Genomic DNA, 21,527 nt, shown 5'->3' on the forward strand with positions numbered 1-21,527 from the left:
TTTTTTTTAAATGATTTCTCAGCTTGCCATTGATCTCCTAGTTTTATTGCATTCATTATTTATTAAAAGAATTTGCAAGCTAAACATAACGTTAAGCTAGTTTGCACACAGGGACCACACTTAGGAAATTGAATGGAAATTGCATTAGAGATGAACATCTGTGCTATTTTTCCACTCATGTGTTTATGGTTTTGTATAAAAGGTGTATTGGATTAACAGTTATAACCGTTATAGCTTACAGCAATATGTTAGATTCTGAGCTTTTAGTTATTTTGGAAGAAGTCTTGTTTCTTATTTACTTGTCTAAACAAGCATAGTAATAACATCACAAACAATATTGGAATAAATTTATTTTATTATATTTACTGAATGCATTATCTACATTATGTATCAATTGTGAGATACTCTGCTATATTGAAGTAAAAACATTTAGAAACATATGCATAATTATCATTTAATTATACTTTTTCTTACTGGCTTTAGGTAATAGGCTACATAGGTGCAATTTACATATTACTCATTTTAAGAATGTTGAGTTTAGTGTCATATTAAAGCATACCAAATTCACAAAAACTATATAAAAACTTTAATATGACCATCCATAAAATGTTATTTTTAAAAAATTTTATTATTTATGTATGTTAGGCCTTGATCCTTCTGGAAGAATAATAGCCATATAGACACTGAAGGCTTGCTCCATATAACACTATGAACAAAAGGGTACAATATGATTCCCCTCTTGAATTCAATCCAAGGAAATTTATTTACAGAAACTTCAGTACTTCAACTGAAAGAGTTCTCCACAGGACATAGTTAGACCCTCATGAATATCTTTTTTGCAGTGTTGTCTTCAATCTGTAGACATTTGGAAATCTCAGTTTATCAATTTAATTATTGGATTTAAAATAAAATAAAAACCTCTTCACAATCATTTTGATCTTATGATTAGACCTGCCATTACTCTGTGTGTGTGTGTGTGTGTGTGTGTGTGTAAGGTATACTATGTGGTGCCAATGTTTTAGTTGCTGCAAACAGAATGAAGACAACAGTCTCTTCTGTCATGGGGCTTACATTCTAGAATCCTGCTGTTTTTAGCTTAAGGTCCTTAAACCATATATCTGTCCCCTTTATTACATTTGGTAAATTGTGAAATCTTTGTGGTTACAGATTTTTTGCCACATATCCATTGTTGAACACTTCAATTTCCTTTCTTATATCTGCCTTGTGTTGTATCGGTAAATGATAGATTTTTTTTTTTTTTAGTTTTTAGAATAATACCAGAAAAATTCAACTAAAAATAGTTACTGAGATATAAAATAAAATATTTTAGTTTTATGAATGTATAGAATTACTCATGTTATAAATACAATACATAGCAAGAGGAGATTGGAATAAAACAGGTATTTCTGCTCAAGAACGGCTATAGTTAATAGACTTTAGTATCTTTTCTCTGACATATTTGCTGAGTCCTTACGATATGAGCCCTTAAAAATTCATTAAATTAGTCATTCCATGAGACATGTTTTTGTAGTAAAATGTGCAATCATGGATTAAAAAACAAGGTTTTCCCCCATGTTAAAATGCATTCTTTCATTTGTGTTAGAGTTTTAAATAGATCCTCAAGCTTAGAGTTTGCTTTGCTTTGCAAGATTATTTGCAAACATGTGTTAATTAAATGTTTAATATTAACAATAAGCCTGCTGCTTTGAAAATAACCTATGATCTGCTAAACTTCTAAATTTATTTTGTAAAAGAATTAATGAATAGCCTCTAGGTTTTTATTTGAGGAAGACAAAAGGGGAATTTTTTCATAGAAAAAAAATTACTGCATAGTTCATTTTATGCATAGTACACAGATTTTATGTCTCATTTTATAAGCCAATTAGAATATTCAGTTTGAACAGACACACTATATATGTGTATATATATAAAGTTAACTGATAATTAATTTACATATAATTATGTATTATGTGTTATTATATACATTATATATGCACATACAATGCATTATTATATACACATATATAAGCATTACAAACATTATAAACATACATATAAATGTATAAAATATCTTCCAAGTTATTTCATTTGTCACTTCATTTCAACAAATATTTAGTAAGTACATACTCTTCATCTGTACAAGGCTACTTATCAAAGGGAAAATAGTGATCTTAAGAACTAGACAAATTCCAAAAAAAAAAAAAAGAACTAGACAAATTCTTATTTTTCTTTTTTTTTTTTTTTTTTTTTTTAAAGATTTTATTTATTTATTTGACAGAGAGAAATCACAAGCAGGCAGAGAGGCAGGCAGAGAGAGAGGAGGAAGCAGGCTCCCTGCTGAGCAGAGAGCCCGATGCGGGCCTTGATCCCAGGACCCTGAGATCATGACCTGAGCCGAAGGCAGCGGCTTAACCCACTGAGCCACCCAGGCGCCCAATTCTTATTTTTCTTATCTCCAGATTATGTGGGTAGAGTTTTATTGTTACGTGGTTAACTCTCAGCTAACCTACACTAATGCAAGGAACAGCAAATGATATATGCAATTCAAAATTATGGAAAATTAAAGTAACATTAATTAGACTGAAGTGCATTTTAAAATGTTTATGGCATATTTACCTGTCTAAATATCTTTTGCTTATTCTACTATGAAATTGTATTTATGTTTTATAAGTATTCACTGGTGGGGAGATAGCCTCAAAACATGCTAAGGTTGAATTAAATCCAAAATTAAATGCTTCATATAGGAAATATCTAAAGTGAATAAAACACAAGCAGGCATAGAACATACATGTTACAGTTAACAGCAGTGTACTGGATCATGTTGGTCATTAACTAAAGCAGTATATTTGGCTTGAATTTATTCTTATGTTATCTGTGGAAAGATCTGTATACTTAATGGATATTAAATATATAGTCATTACAGCTATTAGCAGATCAAAACCTGGAAAACTGCATGGAGCCAATTGTTGATTTTAACATGCTTTCCTATGCTTAGGTCCCCTAAATAACTGTCTTCCATAAGCTAAACCAGCATTTGTTGACAGAGAAAATGGCTTTTGGGTTAAAGCACATTGATGAGTGTAGCCCTAAATCATTTTTGTAAAGTGTTCTAATCTGTGATGAGAACTTTTAATCGATTTTCAACTTACAGTTTTAAGAAATGGAACATCATATTCTTAATGCCGGTCATGTCCTGCAAGAATGGTCACTTTGATGATGGGCACATGATGGGCATATGTTGAACACCTTGACCTCTTCTGAAGAGTGTAGTAACCACTCCAGAGCTTAGTTGATAGAAGTATGTGTGGCATATCTACTTTTTTTTTTTTAAGATTTCATTTATTTGTTTGACAGACAGAGATCACAAGTAGGCAGAGAGTCAGGCAGAGAGAGAGAGGAGGAAGCAGGCTCTCCGCTGAGCAGAGAGCCCGATTCAGGACTTGATCCCAGGATCCTGGGATCATGACCTGAGCCGAAGGCAGAGGCTTTAACCCACTGAGCCACCCAGGCACCCTGCATATCTACTTTCTTATGTTTCAGTTGTTTTAGATGTGTCGTTGTCATACCAAAAGACTAACAAGTTTTTGTTATTTTAGGGACATGTTCTTTTTCATAGGTTGTGTGATGTTTCCCTAATCTCCATGCTGCCAGGGTCTAAAGCTTTTCTTAATCTTTATGATTTAGTTCCATTGAATTGAATAATTGCTCTTCTATATGTTGTTTCTTTTTCAAGAGTGCTTTCAGTGTTTAAGTGTACATAAAACTCAAGTAATGCCCCTTTTAGATATTTTTCTTTAATAGTGGTATTTGTCTAATGGATTCATGTTCCATCAAAATAGACACAGTGGAGCTCACATGTGTAATGTTTTCTGTCCGGTAAAGAAGGCTTTTTTTTTTTTTTTTAAAGATTTTATTTTTTTAAATTTTTTTTAATTTTTTATTTTTTATAAACATATATTTTTATCCCCAGGGGTACAGGTCTGTGAATCACCAGGTTTACACACTTCACAGCACTCACCAAAGCACATACCCTCCCCAATGTCCATAATCCCACCCCCTTCTCCCAAACGCCCTCCCCCCAGCAACCCTCAGTTTGTTTTGTGAGATTAAGAGTCACTTATGGTTTGTCTCCCTCCCAATCCCATCTTGTTTCATTGATTCTTCTCCTACCCACTTAAGCCCCCATGTTGCATCACCACTTCCTCATATCAGGGAGATCATATGATAGTTGTCTTTCTCTGCTTGACTTATTTCTCTAAGCATGATACGCTCTAGTTAGCAGGCTGAGACTACTTCAGCTAGCCGGAGATAAGCTAGATAGCTTATATAAAGATTGCAAACACCTGAAAGATTTTATTATTTTTAAGTAATCTCTACACCCAGTGTGGGGTACATTAAGATCAAGTTTGAGATCAGGAGTCGCACGTTCCACTGACTGAGCCAGCTAGGTGCCCTGATTAGGAAGGCTCTTGCTTTAAAGATAGGAGTACTGTAATTTGGGTCACATTAGCATTGATGCAGTTGCATGTGAGCATGGACAAAGGAATGAAGCTAAATAAGGGTGGAGAAAACTTGATGAAAAAATATTTCTCATGGAAATATTGAATGGATCAGGAACTAGCTGACAGATGAGAGGTAGGCAGTATAGTGTGGACTGATGAAGACCTTTCACAAGAGTTTTTAAATGAATTATCCCCTTTAATTGAATTCATATTATTTTAGTGGGTATTTTAAGCAGATTCATGAACAGGCACAGAAAGCATAAAAAATATTAGCTGTAAATACATATGTAAACACTAAAGGCAAATGTGGAAATGTCTTTCTATTTGAGGTAAGCTGGTGGCATTTGAAACCATAGCAAAATATTCGAATACATCTTGTCACTAAAATATTTGTTCACTATGCTAGTAAATGTTAATTTAATTTCTAAAATATTTTATACAGCATCCATTTATATTTCTTCTGTAAGTTCCATTACTGTTACTGGTCTGTTAGCCTGAATTTAGTTTGCCATAGCACATTTTTAAAACACATGTTGGGGAGCATGAGGGATATGCGTGCATATCTATGACCCTGCAATTGCACTCCTGGGTATTTACCCCAAAGATACAGATGTCGTGAAAAGAAGGGCCATCTGTACCCCAATGTTTATAGCAGCAATGGCCACGGTCGCCAAACTATGGAAAGAATCAAGATGTCCTTCAATGGACGAATGGATAAGGAAGATGTGGTCCATATACACTATGGAGTATTATGCCTCCATCAGAAAGGATGAATACCCAACTTTTGTAGCAACATGGATGGGACTGGAAGAGATTATGCTGAGTGAAATAAGTCAAGCAGAGAGAGTCAACTATCATATGGTTTCACTTATTTGTGGAGCATAACAAATATCATGGAGGAGAAGGGGTCTTAGAGAGGAGAAGGGAGTTGGGGTAAATTGGAAGGAGAGGTGAATCATGAGAGACTATGGACTCTGAAAAACTTAACTGAGGGGTTTGAAGTGGCGGGGGGGTGAAAGGTTGGGGTACCAGGTGGTGGGTATTATAGAGGGCACAGATTGCATGGAGCTCTGGGTGTGGTAAAAAATAATGAATACTGTTTTTCTGAAAATAAATAAATTAATTTAATTTTTAAAAAAATAAAAGTCCAAAGGGGAAAAAAACAAACAAACACATGTTGACTGAATTTTTTAAAAAGGGTTACATTTTGCCTTTGGGTATGTGTGTGAGGTTTTTATTGTATTCAATAGTAACTAAGTGTGCATTTTAAGAAGTAATTTGAACACTGCATTCAAGATTTATTTAATGAATATTAAAATTTGAATTAAAGAACATCAAAGTGGCATTTTTGTCATTTTTGTATTTAATAAGAACAGTAAAGTTTAAATATTTCCTCCATGTCTTCTGCCTGAAAATATATCTGGAAGTTTAATTACTAGCTAGGTATAATAGTAAAACCTTTACATGTATATACTGGTACATAGTTTATATAGTGCTTTCATATATGTTAGCTTGTTTTATCTGATCATTAGGATAGTCTGCTTTTACAATTTTGTTTTGAAATTTCTGAATTTTTGTAAACAGATGTTGATCATTTTACAACATGGTACTTCTGGGGATCACTTAATCTTATTTAGATTTTTTTCACTCCATGCTAAATCGGTATCATCTATTGTTATAATGAAACTTACAATGCTTCTGGGGAATAATAGTACCTCTTGTTTCTGCAGAAACTCACAGGCTTCAGAGCTTGTTCATATACTATCTGCATTTATCCCCACAGCAACTCAATGAGGCAAGTCCCCGATCGTGAATTTAGGTGAGAAAATTGAACTGTAGGCAAGTAAAGGGAATTGCTTGAGGCCATATAATCTAGTACAGGCAGGGCCAGTTCCTGATTCTAAGTCTTCTTTGTACCTCTTCTGGTATGCTGTACTTGGTATGCTGTCTCTGAAACGGAAAGTCTTGCTAGATGAATATGAGCAAACAGGTTTACTTAGGTAGTGAATTGTTCCAGTTATTCATAGAATTATGGAAAAACTAGGAGGGGGAATTAGAAATAAGCAAACTACTAGGAGAGACAAGCACTACACAGGAGCTTCCCTAGAATGTCTTTAGGTATTCTGCCATTTAATGATGAAGTTTTCAGAAATGCAGTAAATAGACTCTCTGGGTGGTGACTTAATTTGATATGTATGTACAGGGAGTTTTAGGAACCAATAAAAACTTAGCATTTTTGAATGGAAAAGTGAAAGGAATAATAGCAATTCCAGAAAGTGTATAGAGACTGTGGTAGTTCATCAAAGCATAATGTTGAAGGAATTGATGAAATTGGGACCTAGGGGCACCTGGGTGGTATCTGCCTTCAGCTCAGGTTGAGATGGGGGGGGGTCCCTGCTCAGCAGGAAGCCTGCTCCTTCCTCTTCCTCAGCCAATCCCCCTGCTTGTGCTCTCTTCTTAAAACAAAACAAAACAAAAACAAAAAACAAACCCAGGAACTAGTTACTAAAAAATATAAATTGTCTCTTGTGTTCAGAATACTGTGCTAGGATCTGTGGGTACCTTTTGAGAGCTTTAAATTTTATTGTAGAGCTGGGCATACACACAGAAAGATTATGTCATTCATTTATTTATTCATTCATCCATAAAATAGCTATTGCATGTCTATTCTGTGTCAGGCATCTTTTAGGTGCTTGGGATACAACTGTTAAAAATAAACAAAGTCGGTGCACCTGGGAGGCTCAGTTGGTTAAGCATCTACCTTGGGCTCAGGTCATGATCTGAGGGTCCTGGGATCCAGCTCTGCATTGGGCTCTCTGCTTAGTGAGGAGCCTGCTTCTTCTCCCTCTCCCTCTGTTTGCCTCTCTCCTACTTGTGCTCTCTGTCTCTCTCTGTGTCAAGTAAATAAATACAATCTTAAAAAAAAATAAAGTTCCTTGCTCTTGGAAAGGGGGTTATATTCTAGGATATGGTAATGTGGATGGAGGAAGACAATAAACAATATGCATGATAAAGAAGTCAATTATATTGTACAAAGGTGGTAAGGTGGAAGTGTTATGGAACAAATAGAGCTAGATGAGGATATAGGGAAAATGGAAGTTGGTTGAAGTTTTAAATAGAATGAGTTATAGCCCTCTTTGAAAATATGAGCTTTGTTGACAGACTTGAAAGGGAGGGAAGTTAGCTATGCAAAATCTGAGGAAAGTGTGCTAGACTGAGGAAACAGTTTGATCAAAAGTCCTAAAGCAGAAGCATACCTAGCACTTTTGAGGAACAGTAAGGAGGCTAGTGAGCTGGAGTGGAATGAGTTGAGGGGATGAAGAGTAGGAATAAGATTATAATGGTAATGGTGGGGTCATACAGGACTCTTTAAGCCATTTTTAAAAAATTTTGAATGAAATAAGGAGTCACTGCAGAGTTTTGAGCAAGGCTATAACAAGATTTGACTTAGATTTTTAAAGCATCACTCTGGCTGCAGGTTAAGAATAAGCTTAATTAAAGTAGGGCAAGGGTGCAAGCAGTCAGAATGCCTTTGCAATGAACTGGAAGAGAGATGGTGGTGGCTTAGACCGTAGTGGTAGAGTAGGGGTAGTTAGAATTAGATTGTGGGTAGGTTTTGAAGGTAAAACCAATAGGATTCCTGATGAATTAGACACTGAGTGTGAGAGAAAGAAAACAGTCATGAATAACTCCAAGATTTTGGTATGAGCAACTGAGAAGATTCAGTTTCCATAATTTCAGGAGGGGAAGGCTATATGTGGAACAGATTGGGGGAGAAAGTTCAATAGTTCAGTTTTATACTTGTTAGCTTTTAGATGATGATGATGATGATGATGATGATTATATTGCTTTTTCAGCACAGATATAGAGTGGCCATTGGATAAAGAAGTTTGGTATTTGGAAGAGACAGTATAAACTTAGGACAGGAGTGATAGTAAACAGAAAAGAGGCGAGTTTCAAGGACTGAGTCCTGAGTCACATCAACTCAAAGATGATGAAGAAGAGGAAGAATCAGCAAAAGCCTCAGAAAGAAAATCCAGTAGAATGGGAAAACAAAACAAAATAAGAGAAAATGGTGTCCTGAAGCTAAGCAAAGAAAATGTATCAAAAAGGAAGGCTTGATCAACCATATCAAATGCTGTGAATCAGCAAAAAGCCATGAGGACCAAGATTTGACCATTAGATGTGACAATGGAAGTCACTGGTGATCTTGAGAGCAGTATGGGTGGAAATACATGAATGAAAAGTCGAGTGACATGTGTTTAAGAGAGAATAGAAGGAGAGGAATTGGAGACAGAGTATAGACAACTCTTGCTAGGGATTTGCTGCAAAGATAGCATAAAACTTCAGGTGAGAGGGAGTAGCTTGAAAGCAGGAATCAGTGGATTAAGATGGAAGACATAATAGCATTGTGCAGTCAGCAATTTTCCAGTAGAAATTTTAAAAAATTTATGTAGGAAAGAGAGAGGAATATTGCTGAAATGATATTCTTGAGTAAGAGAGAGTGGATAGGCTCCAGTGCACAAGTGAAGTCATTAATTTTAGATAAGAGCAAGGTTAGTGCATCTACAGATGGGAAGCCTGAGTATGTAAATGGAAATTCTGGTTGATCTGGTATTGGGACTCTATGGAAGTCCCTTCTATTAGTTGAGATGACTGGAAAAGCAGTGTTGGAGGTTTGAAGAGAAAAAGAAAGTACAAAATAGCGATCTAGATGAGGAGAACGAACTATTTAAAGAGGTTTGGTGTGATTCCCAGGCAAAATCAAACACCTGATGTATGATCATAAATTCAAAATGGTTGGTGTGGTTGTGTGCTTTAATTCCACTTATACAGAGCTGCATCAGTACTGGTACAAAGTAGGCAAAAATTGGTTTTAATGAGATTTATGATTTTGCTAAGTGGTATGAATATAACAAAACCAGAGGGGGCCAGAGAGTTGAAGGTTTATGCAAAAAGTGATTATAATGGGTGACAATGCTTTTTAAACTGCTAAGGAAAAAAGAGGACATCAAGGATGTGAGAGACAGTGAAAAGATGGTAGTTTCAATGAATTGGAGGTTCCAAGAAAAGGTCAAAGGATTGTTGGAGTAGGAGTACTAGAAGGTGTGAACCGGAGAGATGTAGTGAGTGTCAGAGAGTAGGAGGCACAAAATTAAAAAGTACGCAAGTGTTGCAGTTATTGGTAAATTATGAGGTTTAGAGTATGACTATGGGCATGAGTGGCTGAAGTAAAGAGGGCAAGATATTTAGAGGAAAGGAAGTCAAGAAACTGAAAGGCCAGCACGTATTTATACGTGGTACATTGAAATCGCTAAGGATTAAGAGAGGAGTCAATGTATTGCATTTCAAATTTTGTAGTACATATAGTAATGCTATCAGAGTTTACTTTGTTAAAAAAAAACTATTTTACCTTAATTTCTCAAATTTTTAAATTAAAGTTATTGGGATTAAGAACTTAGCAAATTCAACCTGATGAAATTTTAAAAAGTGTTCCTCATTGTATTATGAATGTTTGAATATTTACTCTAACAATCCCCATTTTGCCATGAGAATGCTGTACTTTACTTAAACCGTCTTAAGAATATAGTGAAAAATAGGGGCGCCTGGGTGGCTCAGTGGGTTAAGGCCTCTGCCTTCAGCTCAGGTCATGATCTCAGAGTCCTGGGATCAAGCCATGTATCGGGCTCTCTGCTCAAGCAGGGAGCCTGCTTCCTCCTCTCTCTCTCTGCCTGCCTCTCTGCCTACTTGTGATCTCTGTCTGTCAAATAAATAAATAAAAATCTTAAAAAAAAGAATAAGGTGAAAAATAATGTTCTTTAAATAATTTAAATTGTGTTTGGTTTATTTAATCTTTTTAAATATTTTTTACAATAGATAAGACAATTCATTTTTGTTATGAACTAAGTTTTTCCCCCCCAAGTTTTTTTTTTTAATTTTTTTTTTTAAATCAGAGAGAGAGAGAGGGAGAGAGCAAGCACAGGAAGACAGAATGGCAGGCAGAGGCAGAGGGAGAGGGAGAAGCAGGCTCCCTGCTGAGCTAGGAGCCTGATGTGGGACTCGATCCCAGGACTCTGGGATCATGACCTGAGCCAAAGGCAGCTGCTTAACCAACTGAGCCACCCAGGCGTCCCTCCCCCGCCCCCAAGTTTTTATTTGAATTCTAACTAGTTAACCTACAGTGCAGTATTAGTTTCTGGTGTAGAATTTAGTGATTCATCACTTATATACAACACCCAGTGCTCATCACAACAAGTGCCCTCCTTAATACCTATCACCTGTTTAACCCATCCTCCCATCTGCCTCCCCTCTGGTAACCATCAGTTTGTTATCTGTAGTTAAGAGTCTGTTTCTTGGTTTGCCTCTTTTTTCCCCCTATGTTCATCTGTTTTGTTTCTTAAATTCCACATATGAGTGAAATCATATGGTATATGTCTTTCTATGACTTATTTCGCTTAGCATAACCCATTCCAGTTCCATCCACCTCATTGCAATGGCAAGATTTCATTCTTTTTGAAGGCTGTACAGTATTCCATGGTGTGTGTGTGTGTGTGTGTGTGTGTGTGTGCACTTGTGTGTGTCTGTGTGTGTTTGTGTGTATGTGTACACTCTTTAGCCATTTACCAGTTGATAGACATTTGAGCTCTTTCCATAATTTGGCTATTGTTGATAATGCTGCTATAAACATCAGGATGCATGTAACCCCTTTGAATCAGTATTTTTGTATTCTTTGGGCAAGAAATAAAATCTTAAGCAGACTCCATGCAGAGTGTGGAGCCCAACACGGGGCTCAATCTCACGACCCTGAGATCATGTCCTGAGCTGAAACCAAGAGTCCGGTGCTGAACCAACTGAGTCATCCAGGTTCCCCCTCGGTTTTTAACTTTTTGAGAAACTTATACTGTTTTCCACAGTGGCTGCACCAGTTTGCATCCCCACCAGCAGTGCAAAGAGGGTTCCCCTTTCTCTGCATCTTTGCCAACACCTGTTGTTTCCTATATTGTTAATTTTAGCAATGAACTGAGTTTTCTATCAGGAACATTATCAGTCCCAGGACATGTGTTTGTTGCTATTATTATGTCATATATTCATGAAGAGTAAATTAACTTCCCACTTTCATTTCAGTACATTGGTATTTTATAACAATCTGCTAGGTACAGCACAGAACTAGCAGTCATGCTTCTTTACCTATAGATAGTTCATAATGCATTCAGAATTGCAGAAGCCCAATCAATATCTATTTTTGACATCTGCTATTCTCTGATTCATGCATTATTTACCTAAGCTACCTAAACAGCTCCTGCAGTAGTTACTACTTCTAGCTATTCTTCTTAGCTATTCTTTGACTACTGGTTGGATTTCTGTGACATCGCAGGTTTAGTGATGAAGAAAGTGTTGAACTTTAAATCAGGTGCTCATGTGAAATAATTGCAGAGTAAAGCTAAGAAGTTAGTGATCTCAATAGCAATTCCTTGCTAATTATCTGGGAAATGAAGTTTCCCTGGTGGAGCTTGTGCCCAACCATTCACTTGGCATCTTAATAAAGTGGTTGGGAAGAAGGGTTTTGTCAGCATTTGCAAACTCCCATTATATTCTGTCACTGATTCTGAGTGAGTTTTAGTTTCCACAGCTGGAGCAAAGCAAGGGAAACCAGATGTAGTAACATCTGCTATGAAGACTCTTATCTGAGAGGGGGGAAAGCGGCTCCATGGTTAAAACTTGATTTTAGCTCTGTTGGGTTGATTTAAAATAGCCTGTTTCGGGGCGCCTGGGTGGCTCAGTGGGTTAAGCCTCTGCCTTCAGCTCAGGTCATGATCTCCGGGTCCTGGGATTGAGCCCTGCATCAGGCTCTCTGCTTGGCAGGGAGCCTGCTTCCCCCTCTCTCTCTGCCTGCCTCTCTGCCTACTTGTGGTCTCTCTGTCAAATAAATAAAATCTTAAAAAAAACAGCCTGTTTCCCTTCTTTATGTAGCACTGTAAAGAAGCATGTATATATACTTGATACTGGATTATCTCCATCAGGATAGGCTGTCCAAGGTGTAGAAAGACTGTTTTAGGCACTATGACCATAGTATCTATTATACAAAAGCAAAGCAGAGAAACAAATGATTACTGATCCTGCCTGACATTTCAAATTGGATGAGATTAATCTTCAGATGACTATTTTATTCAAGTGTGAATCATTGACAGGCTTATTAAAACTGCGTAGAAGTGGGATGTCTGGGTGGCTCAGTTGGTTAGGTGTCTGCCTTTGGCGCAGTTCACGATCCCAGGGCTCTGGGATCGAGTTCCGCATCGGTCTCATTGCTCAGCTGGAAGCCTGCTTCTTCCTCTACCTCAGCCTGACTGTGTTCTCTCTCTCTCTCTCTATCTAACAAATAAATAAATAAATCTTAAAAAAAACCTGAATGGAAGTGCACTGGTGTAATATGAAGTGCCTAAGGAAAATGATAGGAGAAAACATTAAGGTTGAGATTCCAAAAGGAAATTGCTTTCCCTCAAGAACTGAAAACCATCTTTTTTTTTTTTTTTAAAGATTTTATTTATTTATTTGACAGAGAGAGATCACAAGTAGGCAGAGAGGCAGGCAGAGAGAGGAGGAAGCAGGCTCCCCGCTGAGCAGAGAGCCCAATGCGGGACTGGATCCCAGGACCCCGAGATCATGACCTGAGCCGAAGGCAGCGGCTTAACCCACTGAGCCACCCAGGCACCCACTGAAAACCATCTTTAAAGATCCAGCTGAAGTCTTACCTCTCCATGAGAACTTCCCTTATCACCTGCAGTGATCTCTTGCTTCTATGAAATTTTATCTGCAAGTAACTTTCCTCCTACTCCTGTTCTTCTTTCTCCAAATTGTTATGTTTTAAGCCGCATATGTTTTCTCTTTCTCCCTACTAGTTTCTAAATTCCTCAAATTCAGGAATAGTCCGATGTGTGTCATTTTATAACTCATAATGCCTGATATAGTACACGGATGCAAATTTCAAAATATTTTCAGTTTGTTAGACAGTGTAACTATGATTTATTATAATTTTTTCTTTGGGAAATGTTCATATTTTAAGGAAAGTTATTGTTATATTGAAAGGGTTTATTTTTCTGATTCTGACTGACGCTCCTCTTGAACAACAGAAACCTAGGGAATCCCTATTCTGTCTCAGATACCCCCATCTGTTCTAATTCCAATACTTTCTAAACTTATGACCATTCAAGCCTCAGTTTTTTCTTCTAAAAATGGGGATACTATTAGTTACATCACTCATGGGGTTGTTAAGATTAAATGAGATTATGTTCATAAAATATAAGAGTTCAGTAAATATTAACTTTCATTACTGTATGTGGTATCCCACTAATATGTGTGAACCCACATGTATATGTAGCTTCAGAACTTAAGAAAAAGGTCAAACCTCAGAATAAAATGATCCAGTTTTCAGAAATTTTGGCAACCAGTACTAAATTAACTGGTTGACTGTGAGTGACACTGTATGCACTTTATTTTCTAGGAAATTCTTGTATGTTGACTCTCTAGGCTGATACGGCAGCTGGTAGGCCATTTATTACTAGTTCTATTTTGGTGGAAAATTCAGCCTTCTGTGTCATTTAGAGTTTGTGACACATGTACCCTCCCTAGACTTAATGAGTTGTCTGCAGATGGGCTGTTATTTATTATAGTCATGTAGAATGAAATTGATTGTCTTCTAAAATTAATTTTTCATTTGCCTCCAGCCTTCCTTTAATAGAGGACAAAGAGTTGCCTGTTTGCAGAAATACTGTTTAATCACATTAATATCTCAGCGCCCCAGGCTGAAGAAGATAATTGTACAAACGAACAGCAAAATCTGTATCTTTAACTTCTTTTTATGATTAAATTATGCAAATTACTTATCTCCTGCCCTTCCAAGCACTAATCATCTAATTAGGAATGATGTGTTAAAGAGATGGTTTTAAATCAGGAGAGGGACGAATGCACGAAGCAGAAAATGGGAGCGGACAATGAAACCACTGAAGGTACAGTAATGTGTACTAGATCAATCTTTGTATTTGGTATGAAAAAAGGTGGGAAGTCTCATATATATACTATACATAGACCTGACATGTGCCATCTTTTGACAGGAGATTTAATTCCTTATCTCTGATAACATCTTTTTTGAGATTAACCTCAAATTCTTAGTAAGTCAAGTGTTTCCTTCATTCTTGAATATTTAAGGGACTTAGGGTTTTTATTTTTTTCACCCAGTGAAGGAGTTGGCTTACTCTTTTAATCCAGGGAGGATAATTTGCAGCAAATAAATGGGACTGCACCTTGACTTGGAACATGCATTAGATTTTTTGGACTACTTTAACAGAAGCAGTTCCCTTTTCCATGAAAAATTAAACAAAGTCAAGATATACACAAACCCAGAATGAATATAGTCTTCCAAGTGGGGAATTGAGGTTTAAATTCCAACGTGATCTTTCGATATGTATTTGCAAGATCTGACTGTGGCTCTGTGCTTCTGCTTCCAGACATTGATTGTATATAGTTTTTAGCACAGTAGTTCTATTTAGCTGTGGTCATAGTTATTCTATACAATATAGATATTATCTCTTTTTTGATAACAAATACTTATTGTGTTAACAATAACTATGTTAATAATAAATCATATTATCCATGTTCCTTAGCAACCATGTCAAACATTATACATTGACATAGTTCTTATAATAATATAAAAACATAATAAATCATGTTGTAGAAATGAAAGAAAATAAGCTTACTGTGTATATTAACATATAGTTTATTACTAATTTCAGGAGTAGAATTTAGTGATTTATCAGTTGCAATATAACACTCAGTGGTCATTATATCCAGTGCCCATCACCCAATTACTCTATAGCCCCACTCACCTCCCCTCCAGCATCCCTCAGTTCATTCCCTATAGCCAAGAGTCTCTTATGGTTTGCCAAGAGATAATCTAAAGCAGGCCCTATGCTGGGTGTGGAGCTTGATCTGGTGCTGAATCTCACAACTCTTATTGTGACCTGAGCTGAAATCAAGAGTTGGATGCTTAACTGACTGAGCCATCCAGACACCTCTAATATCATTGCTTGTTGACTGTAGGCATCAAAATACAGTTTATTTGCTTTTATTGGGAAAAAATGTTTAAACTGTTTATTTAGGTAATTGAAGCCAATGAGTTTAACTTATCAGATATTCTAAGGTTGTTCCCTCTATCCCTATACTTTGAAGTGTTTTAATCAGGAACGGATGCTGGATTTTGTCAAATGCTTTTTCTGCATCAATTGAAAGGACCATGTGGTTCTTCTCTCTTCTCTTATTAATTTGTTCTATCACATTGATTGATTTGCGAATGTTGAACCATCCTTTTAGCCCAGGAATGAATCCCACCTGGTCGTGGTGGATAATCTTTTTAATGTGCTGTTGGATCCTGTTTGCTAGGATCTTGTTGAGAATCTTAGCATCCATATTCATCAGTGATATTGGTCTGAAATTCTCCTTTTTGGTAGGGTCTTTGCCTGGTTTGGGGATCAGGGTAATGCTGGCTTCACAGAAAGAGTCAGGAAGTTTTCTTTCTGCTTCAATTTTTTGAAACAGCTTCAGGAGAATAGATGTTATTTCTTCTTTGAATGTTTGGTACAATTCCCCGGGGAATCCATCAGGTACTGGGCTCTTTTTTTTTTGGGAGGTTTTTGATCACTGCTTCAATCTCGTTACTAGATATTGGTCTATTCAGGTTGTCTATTTCTTCCTGGTTCAATTTTGGGAGTTTATAGTTTTCCAGGAATGCATCCATTTCATCTAGGTTGCTTAGCTTATTGGCATATAACTGTTGATAATAACTTCTGATGATTGTTTCTACTTCCTTGGTGTTCGTTGTGATCTCTCCCTTTTCATTCATAATTTTATGTATTTGAGCTTTCTCTCATTTCTTTTGGATTAGTGTCGCCAATGGTTTATCTATCTTATTGATTCTAAGGTTGATTTTTTTGGGGACTTTGTTCTGGAGATTTGACATGTATTCCTGTAGAAGACAGGAATATAGATTTATAGATTTCTACAGCGAAGAGACCACTGCCTTAAGGATTGCACCAAATTCAGAAGGGCCAGGTTATCTTGTGGAGATGAAGGGTGAGTCCTTTAGAACTTATTCCATTGCTATCCTATGAAGCATTATCTCTCTTTTTCCTTTGGAAACTAACATGATTATTACATCCCACTCACCCAGAAAAAGTGGTGCAGTGCTATATCATATGATAAAAAACAATTAACTGAATATGTCCCTGTTAATACTTCTATTTTTGAGATTGAGTTAATCATCAAAGTCATTGCTATGGTTTTCCAAAATGTCAAAATAAATTGAACAGATATTTTTTTTTTGTTTTAAAGGAGACCAAAAAGAATGGTTTAAATATTTGGAAATAGTAGTAATTGATTTTATAATCCCTTACTTCTTAAGTTTTCCACAATGTGTCATTTGTATAACAATGATAGAACATTTGTATTCACACTCATTTTTATTATTTTATTATACTAAAATAAATATCTTTAAGGTTTATCATTTTATCATTTACATTAAAGTTTAACAAGAGATCTCCTTTTATTGTCTCCACATCTCTATTAACTCAGTCACATCATTAAGTGCTAACCACACCTCCTGGGTTCTGAGAGCACTTCTACAGAATCCTAAGGTTATGAGAAATAGATTATAAAACATAGTATTGAGCAATTTTTAAATATTTTCAAGAAAGTTACAGAATAATTTGAATCTAAATTTCCACTATATGTATTTTTTTCATTCAAGGACTAGAATAAGGAGGAATAAAATAGGTGATTATTCACCAAATGAGAGATTAAGTACTCTCTATGCAGAAGGCTTATATTCTGTGAGAATTAAAAAAAAACTCAGAGATGTTTATCAACTGTTTTATTATAGTCAGAATTATAACATCACTTGCTTAAAATTCCAAACTATAAAGCTAAGCTTGTGATATGCCTCAGAAGGACTTACAGGAATAGGAAGTATGAAAAATTAATCTGCTACTGTTTTATTTCTCCTCCTCTTCAATAATTGGGAATGTTGAGTGAAAAACCCAAGATTGCCATACATATATGGCAACTTGGTATATGATCTGGCAATAAAGACTATATGTCTCTGATGAACCCTACCTGTAAGATGCAACCTTCTTAACTTTCTAAGAGTATAGGGAAGTACAATCAATAGCTTTTCTCAATGATTTTCTCCTTTATCTGACTTTTCCTTTTTCTCCAGTCCTTTATTCTGTGTAGAGGTAGGCAATCTTAATGAGATCCAACAGAATCTAACCCCAGCCTGTAATTTCTAGGGAATTAGTTTAAGAGGCTGAGACAAGGAAGAATGTGTCTCTTAGTTTTCTGAAGAACCTGATTCCTTACCCGATACATGCTTAACTTTCTGGCATACTCAGCTCTTTAGAATCTGCTCTTAGTTGATATATGTTTGGTAGTAGTGATTAATTTCTATCTTTTTTTATGGGGGCTTTTGAGGTTTGCTTGAAGCATTTTCAGAGTTCTAATAAACTATCCAGCATGACATTTGTTAAATATAGAACATTATATAGCTTTCTTCCATATATATGCTGTATATAGCAGTTACTAAATTAATTTTGAATAACTTTTTAAGTGCCAATAACATTATTTTAAAATCTGATTTAATAAATGGCATCCATTACCGTGTATCTATGCTCAAACATGGACATGGCTGCTATACTATATTAAATGAAAATGTGTAGATTAAAGTTTCTAGAAAGAAGGAAACCTGCCATCTTTTTATAGGTTTGAAGTTATAATAATAATTTCTATTTATTGTGTGGCATCTGTGGGCCAGACACTGTCCTTGGATCTTTTTGATCATTACCCAATTTAATCCTCATAGCTATCATAGGAGTTTGCTATTGCTAGTCTCTTTTACAATTATGAAAACTGAAGCTAAGGGAAATTAGGTAAAAAGAACTAGTGCGGGGCGCCTGGGTGGCTCAGTGGGTTAAGCCGCTGCCTTCAGCTCAGGTCATGATCTCAGAGTCCTGGGATCGAGTCCCGCATCGGGCTCTCTGCTCAGCAGAGAGCCTGCTTCCCTCTCTCTCTCTCTCTCTGGCTGCCTCTCCGTCTACTTGTGATTTCTCTCTGTCAAATTAATAAATAAAATCTTTAAAAAAAATTAAAAAAAAAAAAAAGAACTAGTGCAGAGCCAGGAATTTACTGACACCGAACCCCGGCTCTTTTGATTACATAATCCTATCCTAACTAAAAAAAAAAATACATTAATTAAACATCTTTAAATTATGGCATCTGGGCGCCTGGGTGGCTCAGTGGGTTAAGCCACTGCCTTCGGCTCAGGTCATGATCTCGGGGTCCTGGGATCGAGTCCCGCATCGGGCTCTCTGCTCAGCAGGGAGCCTGCTTCCCTCTCTCTCTCTGCCTGCCTCTCCATCTATTGTGAATCTTAAAAAAAAAAAAAAAAAAAATTAAAAAAAAATTATGGCATCAACTGGATCAGGCTTGAGGAAAGGATATTTGAGGTAAGGACATAAAATTGAAGTATCTGCTCTTGGTTGCTTAGAATATGGAACACATCTTGATCATTGGTATCTACTTTTACATTTTAAAGGGGTGCTAGTATTGGCAAACACTAGTTTTCTTCAGAAATATTCAAGCTCTGGTTACAGATGGGATAGAGACTGTCATCTGGAAGATGAATATCTATTTTGATAGGTCCCTTATTCGTTGGACTTATCAGTGGACATTCCAAATAATGAAGAATATATTTCAGGGGGAAACAGAGTCATTGAGCCTACCACTGTTCTGTTTCTCTTGTCCACTGCCTTTAAATGATAAAATGGTGTTTTTGAAGACAGGTTGTAATAGTTCTCCAAAAAATAATTTAGGCTGTTGAATGTTTAGTAGAATATTTATAGGTAGCTATAAACTGGAAAAAGTCTTATGTCTCCACTGCACAGGATTTTTTAATGCAATTTGCTGTGACTTCAAGGAGAATGAGAGAATTGTTTTGTACAATATTGCAAAGGAAGCACATTGGGGAGAGGAGTAATGAGAATCCATACAAATTGGGGTCTAGACCCCAGGCTGGGGTACGGAATAGGTAAGTCAATTAGCATTTTCTTAATAATAGTGGTGAATCTAAATTGTAGGGCAAATATGAACTCTCTTGCTCACACATATCTTTTTATGATACCTTTTTCAAGTTATTTTATATACTTTTGTCAACTTATTTTGCAAATGGAGGAACCAAATCTTGGAAAGATTAAAATGTTTTATCAAAACCAAACTGGCAGTAGTAGAAAAGAAATGGCAATGTACTGACTTTGAGTCCTCTAATCACTTGGACAATATTTCCTATATAATTTTCATTGCTGTGTAGCTCAATTTACTTAGGGATCTTGGAATAGCTTATTAGCAATAGTTAATAAAGTATCATGGTTATATAGGATAACAATAAAACTTAATGAGAGGTGTTTCATGAGCAGAGTGAGATGTTTGATTGAGTATTGGGAAAACATGGTCAGAGGTGCCAACTACCTTGAGATTATAATTGATGCCATGAGAGGAAAATTTCTCCTAAATTTTTGGCATAGCATAAACCACTATGAGAATGTGTAGAGAAGGGTTTAGATACGGTCTCTACTTCAAATCTTACAATAAAAATAGGAAACTGCAAAGTGTTTTAGTTGATGTATAATCCTATTCAGTAGTAACTAATAAGGTAACTTACTGACTTAGATGGATTTTGGGAACACTTTTAGAAAACTTTTCCAATGTATACTAAGGCTACCAGAATGTATATGAAATTCCACTATGAGGACGAAGGAAACTCTAGGACATAGAATATCAAAAGGGTAATAGTAGGGTTAGAGGCAAGATATACCAAAGAGATCAGATAAAATATATAATGAGCTCCCAGGTTTGAATTTTTGTCCCACATTTCTACAAAGGTTTTCAGATAGCTACTAACCTATCTTCCAGCAACTGTTAGTAAGGAAATGGTATGCCAGGAGTAAAAGATCAATAGCCCATTTTTTTCAAGATTTACTTATTTATTTATGGGGGGGGCACAGAAAGACAGAGGGAGAGGTAGAGGAAGTCTTAAGCAGATTCCATGCTGAGTGTGGATCCCCATGTGGGGCAAGGAACTTGATGCAGGGAGAAGAGCCTGATGCTGGCTTGATCTTACAATCCTGAGATCATGACCTGAGCTGAAACCAGGGTCAGTTACTTAATAGACTGTGCCACCCAAGCACCCCTGGTTAGATAGCCCATTTAACCCCAATGAATAGGGTCTTAGGAAATTTTGTGTGGTCTGACACGTTTTAGGCTTTTTAAAAAATCTGTATGATTGATAAAATGAAAGGGACACTTGGTAGTAAGTTCAGACCAGCCATCTTTTCCTGAGAGTATAACTTGTATGAATTGTTAAGTCCATTCTCTTTTCTCTGGTTCACTGTATAATTGCTGAGAAGATAGTGATTGAAACTCAGGGTGAATCAGTAGGTGGGAAGAATTCTGTTGCCCTCTACTCTCAAATTTTGGTCTAATTACAGGTAAGGAACTGTTCTTTGATGGTGCCTATGATAAAGTGTTCTTCTGTGGCTACACCACTGAGTCTACCAGATAAGGTATTTGGCATCAATTTCTGTTTAATAACTATGTACCCTGTGGTTGGCTGAATAATGGCTTCCCAAAGATGTCCACATTCTAGTCCCTGGAACCTGTATATGTTACCTTACATGACAAAAAGGACCTTGCCAATGTGATTAAGGTTCAGGACTTTAAAATTAAAATGAAGAGATTATCCTGAATTATCTGAGGGGACCTGCTATAATCTCAAGGGTCCTTATAAAACTGAGGTTGGAGGTAGGAGATGCAACAATGGAAGCAAGAGCTTGGAGTAATGTGAAGAAAGAGCTGTGTGCCAAGGAATGCTGGTAGCCTCTAGAAAGTGGAAAAGGCAAGGAAACGGATTCTCTCCTGAAAGAACCA

General features: G+C 36.4%; 1 protein-coding gene across 1 annotated transcript in view; it reads left to right on the forward strand.

Annotated features, from left to right (window-relative positions):
- The window catches only part of DACH2 (dachshund family transcription factor 2), an 878,628-nt gene that overhangs the window by 9,844 nt on the left and 847,257 nt on the right, over window positions 1-21,527 (forward strand). The gene's annotated exons all lie outside the window — the stretch shown is intronic.

Source organism: Mustela lutreola, chromosome X (genome assembly GCF_030435805.1).
Source record: "Mustela lutreola isolate mMusLut2 chromosome X, mMusLut2.pri, whole genome shotgun sequence".
Taxonomy (NCBI): Eukaryota; Metazoa; Chordata; class Mammalia; order Carnivora; family Mustelidae; genus Mustela; species Mustela lutreola.